Source organism: Myotis nattereri, assembly GCF_964212035.1.
Source record: "Myotis nattereri genome assembly, chromosome: 1".
Taxonomy (NCBI): Eukaryota; Metazoa; Chordata; class Mammalia; order Chiroptera; family Vespertilionidae; genus Myotis; species Myotis nattereri.
In genome coordinates this window covers 100,631,397-100,649,698 of record NC_138075.1, presented here as the reverse complement: position 1 = coordinate 100,649,698, position 18,302 = coordinate 100,631,397, and the positions used below count along the sequence as shown (strand labels likewise).

At 40.9% G+C, this 18,302-nt stretch overlaps 1 pseudogene across 1 annotated transcript; it reads left to right on the top strand.

Moving 5' to 3' along the window:
- The first annotated feature begins 12,348 nt into the window (after nt 1–12,348).
- On the top strand, nt 12,349–13,374 carry LOC308529585 (dual specificity protein phosphatase 5-like; annotated as a pseudogene). Its single transcript has one exon. The product of its transcript is annotated as a dual specificity protein phosphatase 5-like (transcript).
- Nucleotides 13,375–18,302: the final 4,928 nt, after the last annotated feature.

Genomic DNA, 18,302 nt, shown 5'->3' with positions numbered 1-18,302 from the left:
GTAACTTGGTTCAGTCTCCTTAGCTGCCATTCCAGTCCTGATGCACACTGTGATCATGGTGTCCATCTGGCTTTTATTGCTACAGGAGCTAAAATTTTATCTCCATTGCTATCAGCAAACCTAGTTTTACAACAGCTGTATCTACCATCAACCCTGCCTTATTATAGAGCCAGTACTGAACCTTGCACTTAACCAAGTGATCAAAGTTAATGTCACCACTTTGTTCTCAATCAAGTGATCGAGGTTAATATCACCAGTAATACATGTGGATGTCTTGTACCCCAACTATGTGATGAGGGCATGTCACCACTGTATTCTTCCCCCAAACCCATAATCTCGGTCTAATCATGAGAACAAACAAACCAAATAGAGGGACATTGTACAAAATGCCTGAACGTTTCATGGTCGTGAAAAACTACAAGAGATAAAAGGTCACAAATCAGGGGAAACAGAAAACAATGCACCCTGGCCAGTGTGGCTGAATGGTTGAGGAGTACAGGTACAGGCTCTTTTAGTAATTAAGCCTAATAGGAACCTGCAGTCAGGCGGACTTCTAGGTGCTTGAGACTTTTGTTAACGGCCCATGGTGCTGGTAAAAGCTGACCATGGTGTGCAGCTTGGTCCTTTCCACATGCACCCAGGCCCAGCAGAGGGATCCACAAGCTGCACATTGCAGAATACTCCAAACAGGTTGCCCAGGGCCAGACACAGGCAGTGTCTGATATAGCTCCGCAATGGAGTTGCTCCAAAAAGGCCCAGAACAAATACAAGCAGTGGCCAACTTCAGACAATATAGCAGGACCCAATAAGGCTCACAAGCAGCATATCCATGTGATCAGCAGCTTGCATGCTGTGTTGATTGAGCCTCACTGTTAGCCAACCTGAGGGTCAATCCCACACATGAATGGGCCAATAGAAATCAAGACTCAATTACAAAGGAGGATCCACATAATGTGCTCAAGAAACATTCATAAAGTACCCAGTCAGGTGAGCATAATGGCTGTGCCACTGAGTCCCACAAGAATAACTACTGCGTAAGGTCACTCTACCAAGATTTACTATGTAACAGAGAGTTACATAGTTAAAAAAATAAAAGTGGTCCAATACTTGAGCGTTGACCTATGAGCCAGAAGAAAGCAGATCTAATATATAGAAACAAACAAAGAGGCAGCCAAAATGGGGACACAAACATGCCCTAATTGAAAAACAAAGGATTCTCCAGAAGAAGAGCTAAATGAAATGGAGGCAAGCAATTTATCAGATATAGAGTTCAAAGTAATGATTATAAGGATGTTCAACAGAATGAAAAAGGACATAGAAGCCATAAAGAACGGCCAGTCAGAAATGAAGAATGCAATCTTTGAAATAAAGACTACACTGGCAGACTCTGGTTGATGTGGCTCAGTGGTTGAAGCATTGGCCCATGCACTGAAGGGTCATGGGTTTGATTTCCAGTCAGGGACACCTACCTGGGTTGCTAGTTCAATCCCCAGCCTCAGCTGGGCACAGGTAGAGGCAACAAATTGCTGTGTCTCTCATTGATGTTTTTTCTCTCTCCCCCTCCCTCCCTCCCTCTTGCTTTCTACAAATCACTGTGAAAAATATCCTCAGGTGGTGATTAACCACAACAACAACAAAAAAAACACTGGCAGGAATAAGCAGGTAAGATGAAGGGGAGTATGGAATCAGTGATTTGGAAGTCAACGTTGAGAAAAACACCCAATAAGACCAGAAGAAAAAAAAAGATAGTTTAATGGGCCTTTTGGACAACATCCACATCACAGGGGTACCAGAAGAAGAGAAAGAGTAAGGAACCTGTTTGAGAAATAATGGCTGAAAACATCCCTAACCTAGTTAAGGAAAAATACACACATGTCCAGGAGGCATAGAGAGTTCCAAACAAGATAGACCCAAAGCAGCCCACACTAGACACATCATAATTAAAATAGCAAAGACTAAATGGAAAGAATCTTAAAAGCCCTAAGAGAAAGGCAGCTAGTTATCTCTACAAGTTAGCTCCTATAAGACTCAACTGATTTCTCAATAGAAGCATTTCAGGCCAGAAGAAATTGGCATGAAATATTCAAAGTGATAAAAAGCAAGGATACTTTACCCAGCAAGGCTATCATTTAAAATTGAAGGAGAAATAATCAGCTCCTCAAACAAGAAAAAGCTAGCGGAGTTTGTTATGACCATACCAGTATTACATGTTAAAGGGTTTGCTTTAAGAAGAAGGAGGAGGAGAGAAGAAACAGAGTTAGATAATTGAAAAAATAAAAGTGGTACAGCAGGTGTACCTCAATGCTTGAGCATTGACCCATGAACCAGGAGGTCATGGTTTGATTTCTGGTTGGAACACGTGCCCAGGTTGTGGGCTTGATCCCCAGTTGCGGGTGTGCCAGAGGCAGCCAATCAATAATTCTTGTCATTGATGTTTCTATCCCTCTCTCCTTTTCCCTTCCTCTCTCTAAAATGAATGAAAGCATGTTGAAAACATATACCTATAAGTAATCACCTTAAATATAAATAGCTTAAATGCTGCAAACAAAAGACATAGGGTAGCTGAATGGATAGGAAAACAAGACCCATATATGTATGTATGTATATGTGTGTGTGTGTGTATGTATGTATATATATATATATATATATATATATATATATATATATATATATACACACACTGTCTTCAAGAGATCCATCTCAGATTGAATGATACAGAATAAAAGTAAAGGGATGGAAAAAGATATTTCATACAAATGGAAAGGAAAAAAGGCTGGGGTAGCAATACTTGTATCTGACAAAATAGACTTTAAAACCATGGCTATAGTAGGAGACAAGAAGGACACTAGAAAACAATAAAGGGAGCAATTCGACACAAGGACATAACCCTTGTAAATATTTCCTCACTCAACATAGGAGCACCTAAATATATAAAGCAAATCTTGATGGACATAATGGGACAGATAGACAATATAGTTAAAGTAGGAGAATTTAACATTGCATTGACATCAATGAATAGATCTTTCAGACAGAAAATCTATAAGGAGATGGTGGCCTTAAATGACACTCTGGATCAAATAGATTTGATATCATCAGAGCATTCCACCCCAAAGCAGCAGAATATATATTCTTTTCAAGTGCACATGGAACATTTTCTAGGATAGTCCACATGTTAGGACACAAAACACATCTCAATAAATTTAAGAAGTTTGAAATCATATCAGGCATATTCTCTGACCTTAATGCTATGAAACGTGAAATCAATCACAAGAAAAAAAAAACTGAAAAACACACAAAGACATGTAGGCTAAATAACATGTTATTAAACAATGAATGGGTTAACAATGAGATCAAAGAAGAAATCAAAGAGACCTTGAAACAAATGAAAATGAGAACACAACAACCCCAAATCTGTGGAACACAGGGAGAACAGTCCTAAGGGGGGAATTCATAGCATTGCAGGCCAATCTCAAGAAAAAAGAAAAAGCCCAAATAACCTAACTTTACACTTAAAGGAACTAGAAAAAGGAAAAAACAAAAAACAAAAAAACAACCTAGAGTTTATATAAGGAAGGAAATGATAAAGCTCAGAGCAGAAATAAAGGAAATAGAATCTAAAAAACAATACAAAAAGTCAATGAAACCAAGGGCTGGTTCTTTGATAGGATAAACAAGACTTACAAACCTTTAACCAGATGTATGAAGAATTAAAGAGAGTTGATCCAAAGAATTAAAATTAGTAAGAACTGACACCACAGAAATACAAAAGATTATAAGAAAATATTATGAACAACAATATGGCAAAAAATTGAACAATATGGGGAAAATTGATAAATTCCTAAAAACACAATATTTGAAAACAGACTGGAAGAATCAGAGAATATGAATAGACAGATTACAACTAGTGAAATTGAAGCAGTAATGAAAAAGCTCCCAACAAACAAAAGCCCTGGACCAGATGGCTTTACAGGTAAATTTTAATAAGCATTCAAAGAAGAACTAACTCCTATCATTCTCAAACTATTCCAAAATATTCAAGAGGAGGGAAGACTCCCAAGCCCATTTTATAAGTCCAACATTATCCTAATTCCAAAACCTGATAAAGACACAATAAAGAAAGAAAAATTAGGTCATAAGGCTAACTTCCCGGGGAGAAAATGGCAACCAGCAGGAAGGTAGGGAGGGAGAGAGTGTGAGAGTGCAAGGAAGTGATAGAGGAGTGTGTGGACATGTGTGGTGTGTGTGTGTATGAGCTAGGGACAGTTAGATTCTGCAGGTCTTCTAAGGGGCTGCTAAACCAGGCAGTCTTAGGCGGCAGAGTCCCGCTCCCTGTGCGGACACTCCTGGGCGGCCAGCACAGGCACAGCGACCACGCCATCTTGGGAAACAGAGCTGCTTGAGACTAGGATCCTGGTCTCAGCACCACCCAGTCTGATCTCAGACACATACCAGGACCCTGCAGCCACTGGGGACAGAGACCTGTGACCACACCTACAGACCTGCAGACACCAAAAGTTCAGGAATCCCCGCGGCAGATCCGTGAGTAACAGAGCTCATTCCCCCTTCCCACAGGCTTGCGGGCAGCGCCAGAGTAACTAACTGATAGACCCACCCCTTGCCAGGGCCTCAGCGCTGCAGGAACTTTAGCCTGGAAGTGCGCGAGCACCTTGGAACTGATCCCACGTAGGGCCGGGTTCAGGAGTCCTGGGCTGGGAGCAATCGCGCGAACACTGGGAACTGGTCCTACATGCACTGCCGGCTTTGGAGCCCTGGGCTGGGAGCAATCGAGCAAACCCCAGGAACTAATCCTACACGCACTGACGGCTTCTGAGCCCTGGGCTGGGAGCAAATGCGTGAACACCGGGAATTTGTCCCGCGTATCACAGGCCCAGGGACCCCGATTCTCAGGGCAGGAGGCAGCACAAAGCACCAGTGACTTGACTGTGTTTCTTATCAGCTGCTCCTGAGATCCTGATTCCCTGTGCATTCATACTAAGAGCCAGTGACTTCAATTCCTGGTGCAAGGGCACACAGGGACCCTGATTCTCAAGGCAAGGTCGCGCGAAGCAACAGAGACTCTGATACTGGATTCTTGGGGAACTCTGACTCCTGGTGCACGCTAGGGGGCTCTGGTTTTCAACATGCTTCAGGGGGGTCTCTGTTCCAGCACGGTGCAGGCAGGGTCCCTGATTCTAAGGGCGTGTACGAGGCCACATTGAGCGCTGACAACACTGACTCTGAGCGAGCCTGGTTCCCACCAACCCACAACAGCCACACATCTTAGTGTCAGAGCTCTTCAGTGACACTAGGGTGGTGGGAGGCTCCCACTGCACATGGCCCAGGCCCACGCAACTCGACGTTTGAACCATCGGGAGGTAATCAGAATGAAGAGACGACACAACAGACACAACACCAAGAGGAAAGACAATGAGGAGTCACCAAGAAAGGAAATTAATGAAGTTGAAGCATGCAACATGACAGAAAAAGAATTCAGAATAATGGTTGTACAATTCATTCACCGGATGGATGAGAAAATCAACAACCTATGCAAGAATCAGGAAGAAATGAAAAGTGATATAGCTACAATCAAAAGCACCATGGAAACTTTCAACAGCAGACTAGAAGAAGCAGAGGACCGAATTAGTGAGAAGATAAGGCAGAGAAACAAGCTCAATCTGAACAGCAACTGGAGAAAAAAATTAAAAAGCAGGAGGAGAGCCTAAGGGAGCTTTGGGACAACATTAAACGAAGTAACATACGCATAATAGGGCTGCAAGAAGGACAAGAAGAGCAGAAAGGATTAGAAAATCTATTTGAAGAAATAATGTCAGAAAACTTCCCAGATATGGGGAAGAAAAAAGTTACACAAGTACAGAGAGTCCCAGGCAAGATGAACCCCAAAAGACCCACACCAAGACACGTCATAATAACGATGGCAAATGTACACGACAAAGACAGAATCTTAAAGGCTGCAAGAGAGAAACAGAGTTACCTACAAAGGATCCCCCATCAGATTATCAAATGATTTCTCAACAGAAACACATCAGGCCAGAAAAGAATGGACAGAAATTTACAAAGTGATGCAAAGCAAAGGACTGAATCCAAGAATACTCTATCCAGCAAGGCTATCATTCAAAATTGAAGGGGAAATAAGAAGCTTCACAGACAAAAAAAGGCTAAGGGAGTTTATCACCACCAAGCCAGCAATGCAAGAAATGCTAAAGGGACTGGTGTAAAAAGAAGAACTAAAAAGCCCAGAAAGAAAACAGCCACACAAAAAAAATAGAAATGGCTACAAACAAGTACCTTTCAATAATAATTTTAAACGTAAATGGTCCAACCAAAAGACATCAAGTGGCTGAATGGATAAAAAAAAACATGACCCATATATTTGCTGTCTACAAGAGACCCACCTCATTAGAAGGGACTCACACAGACTGAAAGTGAAGGGATGGAAAAATATCTTTCAGGCAAATGGAAATGAAAAAAAGGCTGGGGTAGCAATACGTATATCGGTCAAAATACACCTCAAAGTGAAGGCCATAACAAGAGATAAGGAAGGCCACTTCATAATACTAAAGCGATCAATACAACAAGAGGATATAACCCTGGTAAAAATATACGCACCCAATGCAGTAGCACCCACATACATAAGAAAACTCCTGGAAGATATCAGGGGAGAGATTGACAACAATACAATCATAGTAGGGGGCTTTAATACACCACTGACATCACTGGATAAATCCGCTAGACAAAAACTCAGCAAAGAAACAGCAATCCTAAATGATTCACTAGATCAGATGGACTTAATTGACATCTTCAGAACACTTCACCCCAAAGCCACAAAATATACGTTCTTCTCAAGTGCTCATGGGACATCTTCAAAAATAGACCACATATTGGGTCACAAACAAAGTCTCCTCAAATTCAAGAAGATTGAAACCATACCAAGCATCTTCTCAGACCACAAGGGCATAATATTAAAAATAAACTACAATAAAAACAACTTAAGCCGAAACCGGTTTGGCTCAGTGGATAGAGCGTCGGCCTGTGGACTCAAGGGTCCCAGGTTCGATTCCGGTCAAGGGCATGTACCTGGGTTGCAGGCACATCCCCAGTAGGAGATGTGCAGGAGGCAGCTGATTGATGTTTCTCTCTCATCAATGTTTCAAACTCTCTATCCCTTGCTCTTCCTCTCTGTAAAAAATCAATAAAATATATTTTAAAAAAAACAACTTAAAATACTCAAACACTTGGAAGCTGAATAGCATGTTATTAAATATTGATTTGGTTACCAATGAGATCAAAGAAGAAATTAAAAACATCCTGGAAACTAATGACAATAAAAACACAACAATCCAAAACCTATGGGACACAATGAAAGCAGTCCTGAGAGGAAAGTTTATAGCTCTACAGGCCTATCTCAAAAAAACAAACAAACAAGAAAAAATGGTAGTAAATCATCAAATCTAAAACTCAAAGAATTAGAAAGAGAGCAACAAGAAAAGCCCGGAGTGAGCAGAAGGAAGGAGATAATAAAGATTAGAGCAGAAATAAATGACATAGAGACCAAAAAAAAAACAATACAGAAAATCAAGGAAACAAAGAGCTGGTTCTTTGAAAGGATAAACAAGATTGACAAACCTCTAGCCAGGCTCACCAAGAAGCAAAGAGAAAGGACCCAAATCAACAAAATCAGAAACGATAGAGGTGAAATAACAACAGGCCAAAAGAAATACAAATGATTGTTAAAAAATACTATGGACAACTCTACTCCAACAAACTAGACAACCTGGAGGACATGGACATATTCCTAGAAAAATACAACATTCCAAAACTTAATCAGGAAGAATCTAAAAATCTCAATAGGCCAATAACTATGGAAGAAATTGAAGCAGTCATCAAAAAGCTTCCAGCAAACAAAAGCCCAGGACCAGACGGCTTCACAGGGGAGTTTTACCAAACATTCAAGGAAGAACTAAAACCTATCCTCCTCAGACTACTACAAAAAATTCAAGAGGAAGGAACACTTCCAAGCTCATTCTACAAAGCAAGCATCACCCTAATACCAAAACCAGGAAAAGACAACACAATGAAAGAGAATTACAGGCCAATATCCCTCATGAACATAGATGCCAAAATCCTCAACAAAATCTTAGCAAATCAGATCCAGCAGTACATCAGAAAAATCATACACCACGACCAAGTAGGATTTATCCCAGGGATGCAAGGATGGTATAATATCCACAAATCAATAAACGTGATACATCACATAAACAAATTGAAAGAAAAAAAACACATAGTCATATCAATTGATGCAGAAAAAGCGTTTGACAAAATCCAACACCCATTTTTGATAAAAACTCTCAGCAAGGTGGGAATAGAAGGATCATACCTCAACATAATAAAAGCCATATATGACAAACCCACAGCCAACATCATACTCAATGGACAAAAACTAACACCATTTCCCCTAAGAACAGGAACAAGACAGGGATGCCCACTCTCACCACTCCTATTCGACATAGTACTGGAAGTATTAGCCATTGCAATTAGACAAGAAGAAGAAATAAAAGGCATCCAAATTGGAAAAGAAGAAGTAAAACAGTCCTTATTTGCAGATGACATGATATTATACTTAAAAAACCCTAAAGACTCCATCAAAAAACTATTAGACTTAATAAAAGAATTCAGCAATGTAGCAGGATACAAAATTAACGCCATTAAATCTATGGCATTTCTATACACCAATAGTGAATTTGCAGAAAGAGAGACTAAAAAAGCAATCCCATTCACCATCGCACCAAAGAAATTAAGCTACCTAGGAATAAACTTAACTAAAGAGGTAAAAGACTTCTACTCAGAAAACTATAGGACGTTGAAAATAGAGATAGAGGAAGACATAAAGAGATGAAAGAACATACCATGTTCTTGGATTGGTAGAATCAACATCATTAAAATGTCCATACTTCCCAAAGCAATCTATAAATTCAATGCACTTACCATTAAAATACCAATGGAAAAAAAAATAAAATAAAATAACAATGGCATATTTCACAGACCTAGAACGAACTCTCCAAAAATTTATCTGTAATAAAAAAAGACCCCGAATATTTGCAGCGACCCTGAGAAAGAACAAAGTAGGTGGGATCTCAATACCAGATATCAAGCTGTATTACAAAGCCACTGTTCTCAAAACTGCCTGGTACTGGCCCAAGAACAGACATATAGATCAATGGAATAGAATAGAGAGCCCAGAAATCAGCCCCAACCAATACGCTCAATTAATATTTGACAAAGGAGGCAAGAACATACAATGGAGTCAAGATAGTCTCTTCAATAAATGGTGTTGGGAAAATTGGATAGATACATGCAAGAACATGAAACTAGACCACCAACTTACACCATACACAAAAATAAACTCAAAATGGATAAAGGACTTAAATATACGACGGGAAACCATAAAAATACTAGAAGAATCCAAAGGCAACAAAATCTCAGACATATGCTGAAGCAATTTCTTCACCGATACAGCTCCTAGGGCATTGGAAACTAAAGAGAAAATAAACAAATGGGACTACATCAAAATAAAGAGTTTCTGCACAGCAAAAGAAACCATCAATAAAACAACAAGAAAGCCCACTACATGGGAGAACATATTTGCCAATGCTATCATTGATAAGGGTTTAACCTCCAACATTTATAGGGAACTCATACAACTCAACAAAAGGAAGATAAACAATCCAATCAAAAAATGGGTAAAGGACCTAAATAGACACCTTTTAAAAGAGGACATTCAGAAAGCCAAGAGACATATGAAAACATGCTCAAAGTTGCTAATCATCTCAGAGATGCAAATCAAAACAACAATGAGATACCATCTCACACCTGTCAGAATGGCTATCATCAACAATTCAACAAACGACAAGTGCTGGAGAGGATGTGGAGAAAAAGGAACACTGGTGCATTGCTGGTGGGAATGCAGACTGGTGTAGCCACTGTGGAAGACAGTATGGAGTTTCCTCAAAAAATTAAAAATGGAACTCCCATTTGACCCTGTGATCCCGCTTCTAGGAATATATCCCAAGAAGCCAGAAACACCAGTCAGAAAGGATATATGCACCCCTATGTTCATAGCAGCACAATTCACCATAGCTAAGATCTGGAAACAGCCTAAGTGCCCATCTGTAGTTGAATGGATTAGAAAACTGTGGTACATCTACACGATGGAATACTATTTTGCTATAAAAAAGAAGGACCTTTACCATTTGCAACAGCATGGATGGAACTAGAGAGCATTATGCTAAGTGAAATAAGCCAGTCAATGAAGGAAAAATATCACATGATCTCCCTCATTTCTGGATAATAAAGACGATTATAAACTTATGAACAAAAATAGATACAAAGGCAGAGCTGCCTCGAACAGACTGTCAAACTATAGCAGCAAGGCCGGGGAGGGTGGGAGGGCAGGAGGGGGGTGGGTAAAAGATCAACTGAAGGACTTGTATGCATGCATATAAGCATAACCAATGGACATAAGACACTGGGGGTAGGGGAGGCCAGGGGATTGTCAAGGGCGGGGGAAAAAAAAGAAAGGAGACATATGTAATACTCTTTGTAATACTTTAAGCAAAAAAAAAAAATTAAAAAAAAGAAAGAAAAATTATAGGCCAGTATCCCTGATGAACATAGATGTTAAAATCCTCAACACAATATTAGCAAACTGAATCCAGCAATACAATGAAAATGTCATACACCATGATCAAGTGGGATTTACTCTGGAGATGCAAGGTTGTTACAATATCTGCAAAACAATAAATGTGATACACCACACAAAAAAAACAAAATGAAGGATAAAAACCACATAACCATATCAACAGATGCAGAAAAATCATTTGATAAAATCCCACACCCATTTATGATAAAACCTCTTAGCAAAGTGGGAATAGAGGGAACATACCTCAATGTAATAAAGGCCATATATGACAAACCCACAGTCAATATCATACTCAATGGGCCAAAACTACAAGTGTTCTTCTTAAGATCAAGAACAAAAAAGGTGCCCTAACCGGCTTGGCTCAGTGGATAGAGCGTCAGCCTGCAGACTGAAGGGTCCCAGGTTCGATTCCGGTCAAGGGCATGTACCTGGGTTGCGAGCACATCCCTGGCAGGGAGTGTGCAGGAGGCAGCTGATTGATGATGTTTCTCTCTCATTGATGTTTCTAACTCTCTATCCCTCTACCTTCCTCTCTGTAGAAAATCAATAAAACATATTTAAAAAAAAAAAGAACAAAAAGAACAAAAAGGTGTCCGTGTTCACCATTCTTATTCAACATAGTACTGGAAGTCCTAGCCACAGCAATCAGACAAGACAAAGAAATAAAGGCATCCAATTTGTAAAGGAGGAAATAAATCCGTCACTATTCGCAGATTACATGATATTATATATACAGAACCCTGAAGATTCCACCAAAAAACTACTAGAACTAATAGATCAATTCAGTAATTACAAGAACTGCTAAATGAATTCAGTAAAATAGCGGGATACAAATAAATATCCAAAAATCAGTTGCATTTTTATACACCAATAATGAATTGTCAGAAAGGGAAACTAAAAAACAAAACAAAACAAAAACCCAAAAAACAAAAGAAAACAAAAAACACAACAACCCCTTTTGCAATTGCTTCAAAAAGAATAAAATATCTAGGAATAAATTTAACTAAGAATGTAAGACTTGGACTTGGAAAATTACAAGATACTGAAGAAAGAAACTGAAGAAGATACAAATAAGTGGAAACAAACTGTGTTCATGGATAGGAAGAGTTAATTAACATAATTAAAATGTCCAAAGTATCCAAAGCAACCTCCAAATTCAATGCAATTCCTATCAAGATACCAAAGGCATATTTCACAGAACTAAAACGAATATTTCAAAAATGTATATGGAGGTGTGTGTGCTCCCAGACCATGTGCCTGCAGCACCCTCCTGCAGGAGTAAAGATATTTTCCTTGGAAAAAAAAAATTTTTTTTTATATGGAACCACAAAAGTCCCTGAAATAGCAACAGTGATCTTGAAAAAGAAGAACAAAGTGGAGGAATCACCCTACCTGATATCAAGCTATACTAAAAGGCCATAGTAATCAAAACAATATAGGCCCGGCTCCTGGGGTGGCCAGTGGCCAGGCACCCAGCGTTCTGGGCGGGAAATAAAAGTTGACCTACCGCTCTGGCTCTGATTCTGGGCTCAGTTGGCTGGGGAAGGCCTGAGGGCCTTCTGCCCTCCTGTATCTCGCCAAGCCACCCTGGCTGTGGGCACCTGTGCAGCGCGGGGCCGCTGGGCGGCCACATGAAGGTCATGTCGTCTGATGGGAGCCGGCTTCACAAGATGCTCCCAAGGAGCTACGCGGGCTGCGTGGTGCTGGACTGCCGGCCCTACCTGGCGTTCGCTGCCTCCAGCTTGCGTGGCTCGCTCAATGTCAACCTCAGCTCAGTGGGGCTGCGATGGGCAGCGCCACTGGCAGAAGCTGAGCAAGGAGAGTGCCACGCACAGCCTGCTCACCTCGCTGCTGGCCTGCCTGCCCGCCCCAGGTTTGCTTCCTCAAAGGCGGATATGAGACTTTCTACTCAGAATATCCTGATTGTTGCATGGACATAGAACCCATCTCAGAAGAGAAGATTGAGACCGAGAGAGCCCTTATCAGCCAGTGTGGGAAACCAGTACTCAGCATCAGCTACAGGCCAGCTTGTGACCAGGGCGGCCCAGTTGAAATACTTCCATTCCTCTACCTTAGAAGTGGCTACTATGCATCCAAATGGGAGTTCCTCGCCAACCTGCACATCACAGCCCTGCTGAATGTCTCTTGGGGAACCTCCGAGGCCTGCAAGAGCCCCCTACACTACAATGGATCCCCTGGAAGACAGCCACAAGGCTGACATTAGCTCCCACTTTCAAGCAGCAATAGACTTCATTGACTGTGTCAGGGAAACAGGAGTCAAGGTCCTGGTCCACTGTGAGGCTGGGATCTCCTGTTCAGCCACCATCTGCATGGCTTACCTCATGACCAGGCAGTTTCACCTGAAGGACGCCTTCGATTACATCAAGCAGAGCAGGAGTGCAGTGTTGCCCAACTTTGGCTCCATGGGTCAGCTCCTGCAGTATGAATCTGAGATCCTGCCTTCCACACCCACTCCCCAGGCTCCCTTCTGCCAAGGAGAGGCAGCCAGCTCTTCCTTCACAGCCCATTTGCAGACACTGAGCCCTGATGTGCAGGGTTCCTACTACACATTCCCTACCACGGTGCTGGCGCCAGTGCCCACCCCCAGGAGGCTCTCAGAGCTCAGCAGGAGTCCCATGGCCAAAGCCACATCCTGATAAAACTGGATAGGGGAACCACCCAGTCCCAAGAACAACTGTGATTTTGTTTTTTAAGCTGGTGGACATTTCATACCTGTGCAATACTGAAGACCCCCCTCATCCCGCTGCCCCAGTAGGACAGCAAGGGGTCACCAGGCTTACAAACAAACTTTAGACTGACCTTGGGGATAGGTTCTCGGGAACAAAGGAAGGCCAAGCCATTATTAGAGCACAGCTTGTGCTGACTATTGTACTTCCAGACCCCTCTGCCCTCTCAGGACTGTCCAGTCCTGGCACCTCAAAGTTCACCTTTTCATTTCAAGCGTAAGGCAATAAACACCTGCAGCAACATGGGAGAAAGCAGCTGCTAGACCGGGAGAAAAGGCAGCTAAGAAGCCAATTCATTCTGAAGGAGGCACAATTTCCCTCCTATCTTTCTGAGATTCCCTCTTGGGTCCCACAGAGGCAGTTTGTTGAAAAAGCGAGATGTTCACACTTCTGAGTTGCCTTTTCACTGTGGGTTCTTCCCTGACTTTGGACTTTAGTATGACTTACTCATAAAGGTGCCCCAAAATTCACGCAAGAAGTAATTTTGATAGAAAACACAGGCTTATAATTAAAAAATGTAAATTTTTTATTGATTCATAAAGTATATAGTATAAGGTTATGTATGGAATAGCATATCGGGTAAATGGCCTCCACAGCTTTGCTGTCACATATGCACTCTTTTGTTGAAATTTTCCATTGCATAAATGTGGCTGAATTTTGATGAGGCTCATTTTCATCTTGATGGCTTGGTTAATTGATAAAATTGCCGCATTTGGGGTTCAGAAAAATCCAGGAGTGATTGTTGAGAAACAAATGCATCCACAACGTGTCACTGTTTGGTGCGGACTTTGGGCTGGAGGCATCATCAGACCATTCTTCTTTGAAAATGCCGCCCTAACAGGTTTGGCTCAGCGGATAGAGCGTCAGCCTGTGGACTCAAGGGTCCTGGGTTCGATTCCGGTCAAGGGCATGTACCTTGGTTGTGGGCACATCCCCAGTTGGGAGTGTGCAGGAGGCAGCTGATCGATGTTTCTCTCTCATCGATGTTTCTAACTCTCTATCCCTCTCCCTTCCTCTCTGTAAAAAAAAAATAATAATAAAATATATTTTAAAAAAAAAGAAAGAAAATGCGGCTACTCAGGCAATAACAAAAGAGTGCGTATGTGCCAGCAAAGCCGTGGAGGCCATTTACCCGATATTCTATTCCATACATAACCCTATACTGTATACTTTATGAATCAATAAAAATTTACAATTTTTAATTATAAACCTGTGTTTTCTATCAAAATTACTTCTTGTGTGAATTCTGGGACACACTTTACTTGAACCTTTCTTGTTACACCTCTATTCAAAGCAACTCTTGTGTCATTTTGAAGAGAGTTCCTTAGACTATAAACCAAAATCACCCATTTGAGGTGGTGGCGTGGGGGGCAGGAGAAAAGGGTACCTACCGTCTGGGTCACTGTCCTTGACATGGTCTTTTCCCCAGCTTGCCGTCCTTACATGTGCTTGTCTCATCTCTTGTGACACTTGTTTTTTCCCCCACCTAACACTGGAGATTGTCTTCAAGATGTTGACTTCTAGGATTTGTAGATTTCACAGTGTGGTACTACTTTATATTTTGTTTTTTGGGGTTTTTTTTGTTGTTTTTTTAAAAAATATATATTTCTTTATTGATTTCAAAGAGGAAGGGAGAGGGAGAGAGAGATAGAAACATCAATGATGAGAGAGAATCATTGATGGGCTGCCTCCTGCATGCCCCCCACTGGAGATCGAGCCCGCAACCCAGGCATGTGCCCTTGGCCGGATTTGAACCTGGGACCCTTCAGTCCGCAGGCTGACGCTCTATCCACTGAGCCAAACCAGCTAGGGCTACTTTATATTTTGTCAAGTTATTTCTCCAGGGGCAATAATTTTCTAAAATTCATACGAATGTGAAGAAAAGCATTATGTTATTGGTTGTCATTGTCGTTTTTTTATAGTTTTAAATAAAAATAGTAAAAATAAAACAAAAAACAACAGCAACATGGTACTAGCATAAAAACAGATAATGGAACAGAATAGAGAGCCAATATATAAATCCATGCCTTTATAGTTAATTAATATTTGACTAAGGGGGCAAAAAATATAATGGACTATTTAATATATTGTGTTAGAAAAAATGGACAGATATTTGCAAAAATGACACTAGACCACCTTCTTAAACAACACAGAAGAATAAACTCACAATGGATTAAAGACTTAAATGTTAGACATGAAACCATAAAAATTCTAGAAGAAAGGATAGACTCTTGGCAATATCTTGTAGCAATATTTTTTCTGACATATCTCCTTGGGCAAGGAAAACAAAAGAAAAACGAACAAATAGGACTACATAAAAGAAAGAGCTTTAGCACAGCAGAGGAAACCATCAACCAAATGAAAAGACAACCCACTGAATGGGAAACGTATTCGTCAATGATACATCTGATAAGTGGTTAATATCCAAAATTTGTAAAGAACTTATAAACTCAACACCAATAAAAACAAACAATCCAATTAAAAAATGGGCAAATGACCTGAATAGACACTTCTCCGAAGGGATCATATAGATGGCCAATAGATACATGAAAAAAATGATCGTCACTAACCATCAGAGAAATGCAAATTAAAGCCACAATAGGATATCACTTCAGACCTGTCAGATTAGCTACCATCAATAAATCAACAAAAAAGTGTTGGCAAGGATATGGAGAAAATGGAACCCTTGTGCACTGTTGGGAATGTTGATTTTGTACAGTCACTGTGGATAGCAGAATGGAATTACCTCAAAAAATTAAAAATGAAACTTCATTATGAACCAGCAATTTCATTTCTGGGAGTTTATACAAAGAAACGCAAAACATTGACTTGAAAAATATATGCACCCCTATGTTCATTGCAGTTATTTGTACTTACCAAGGTTTGGATGCAGCCCAAGTGTCCATCAGTCGATGAGTGGATAAAACAGCTGTGGTACATTTACCCAATGGAATACCACTCAGCTGTAAAGAGGAAGGAAATTACCCTTTGTAACAGCTTGGATGGGGCCTGGAGAATATTATGCTAAGTGAAATAAGCCAGTCAGAGAAATACAAGTACCTTATGATTTCACTCATATGTGGAATTTAATAACCATCTGAACTACCAAGCAAAATAGAGACACTCATAGATAGAGAGCAGGCAGACAGCTCTGGTGGTGGTGGTGGGTTTACGGGGTGAGGTTGAGGAATTGAGCAAAAAATAAAATAAAAGAGAGAGAACTCATGGACATGGACAACAATGGGGTGATTCTGGGGTAGTGGGGGAGTGAAAGAGGGCACAGAGGGGATAAATGGTGATGGAAAAAAATAAATAAAATATTTAAAAAACTGCACATCATAGAAATGCAATGGATAATTAGTTTACTATAATCTTTAAAATGTGTAATACAATTGATGAGCTTTCTAAAACTTGGAAATTCAAATAAAGTTAGATTTAATAAACATGTTTTTCTCTACTGGATCTTTTCCAACAATATACAGACATACCCTAAAAGCTCCCATCTTAAAATAAGAAAAGAAAGAGAACTCCCTTGAACTCCACATTCGTCTTCTGTCATCATCCATTTCTCTATTGCCTTTCCCAGTAAAAATTCTCTAAGGAGTTGTTTCACTTACTCACCACAGTGTAGCTTCTATGGCAACTATTTTCTCCTTATCAGAGTCACTTATCCTCACTCATCTTAACCTTTCAATAGCATCCTATATAATAAAAGCCTGATATGCTAAGTGTCCGGTTGACCAGTCAGCCATTCAACCAATCAAAGCATATGCTACTATGCTAAGGCCGCTCAACCACTCATTATGATGTGTACTGACCACCAGGAGGCAGACGCTCCAACTGGTAGGTTAGCTTGCAGCTGGGATCTGTCCAATCAGGACAGAGCGAGCCAGGCCGGACATGCCCTGGGGCCCTCCCATGATCCCCCCCAGCTGGCCAACCTCCTGCATCCCTCCCTTGCCCCGATCGTGCACAAGTGGGGTCCTTCGGCCTGGCCTGTGCCCTCTCGCAATCCGGGACCCCTCAGGGGATGTCAGAAAACCAGTTTTGGCCTGATCCAGCAGGCCAGGACCTCACTGGTGCACGAATTCATGCACCAGGCCTCTAGTTTGATATAACTGAGAATTCTCTGGCCTTGACCTGTATAATACATTATGCTCCTTTATTTCTAGAAAAAGTAATCATTGCTAATATTCCATCACCTAGAATTAAAAGATTTATAGATTTCACCTTTTACCATCCTGATCTATTTCACTTAAACAGCTGTTATCACTCACTTGAGGTAGACCACCAGTTAGTGAATCAGTCTTCTCAAATGGTGTAATCACGGGTTCTTCTTTTTTTTAAATCTTTATTATTGAAAATATTATACACGTCCCATCTTATCCCCCATTGACTGCTTCTAGCCTGCCCTCACACCCTGCCCCAGTCTTCACCACCTTATTGTCTGTCTCCATGGGCCATGCATATATGCATACAAGTTCTTTGGTTGATCACCTTCCATCCATCCACCCTCCCATGCCTTATCTCTGAGATTCCACACACTGTTTCATGATTCCATGTCTCTGGATCCACTCCGTTCCTCAGTTTATTTTGTTACTTAGACTCTATATATGAGTGAGATCACATAATACTTGTCTTTCTCTGACTTATTTCACTTAGCATGATACTCTCCAGGTCCATGCTGTATCAAAGGATAAGAGATTCTTCCTTTTTACTGCTGCATAGTATTCCATGGTATAAATGTACCACCACTTTTTTATTATCTACTCACCTACCTATGTTTCGAGATCTTAGCCATTGTAAATTGTGCTGCTATGAAAATAGGGGTGCATACA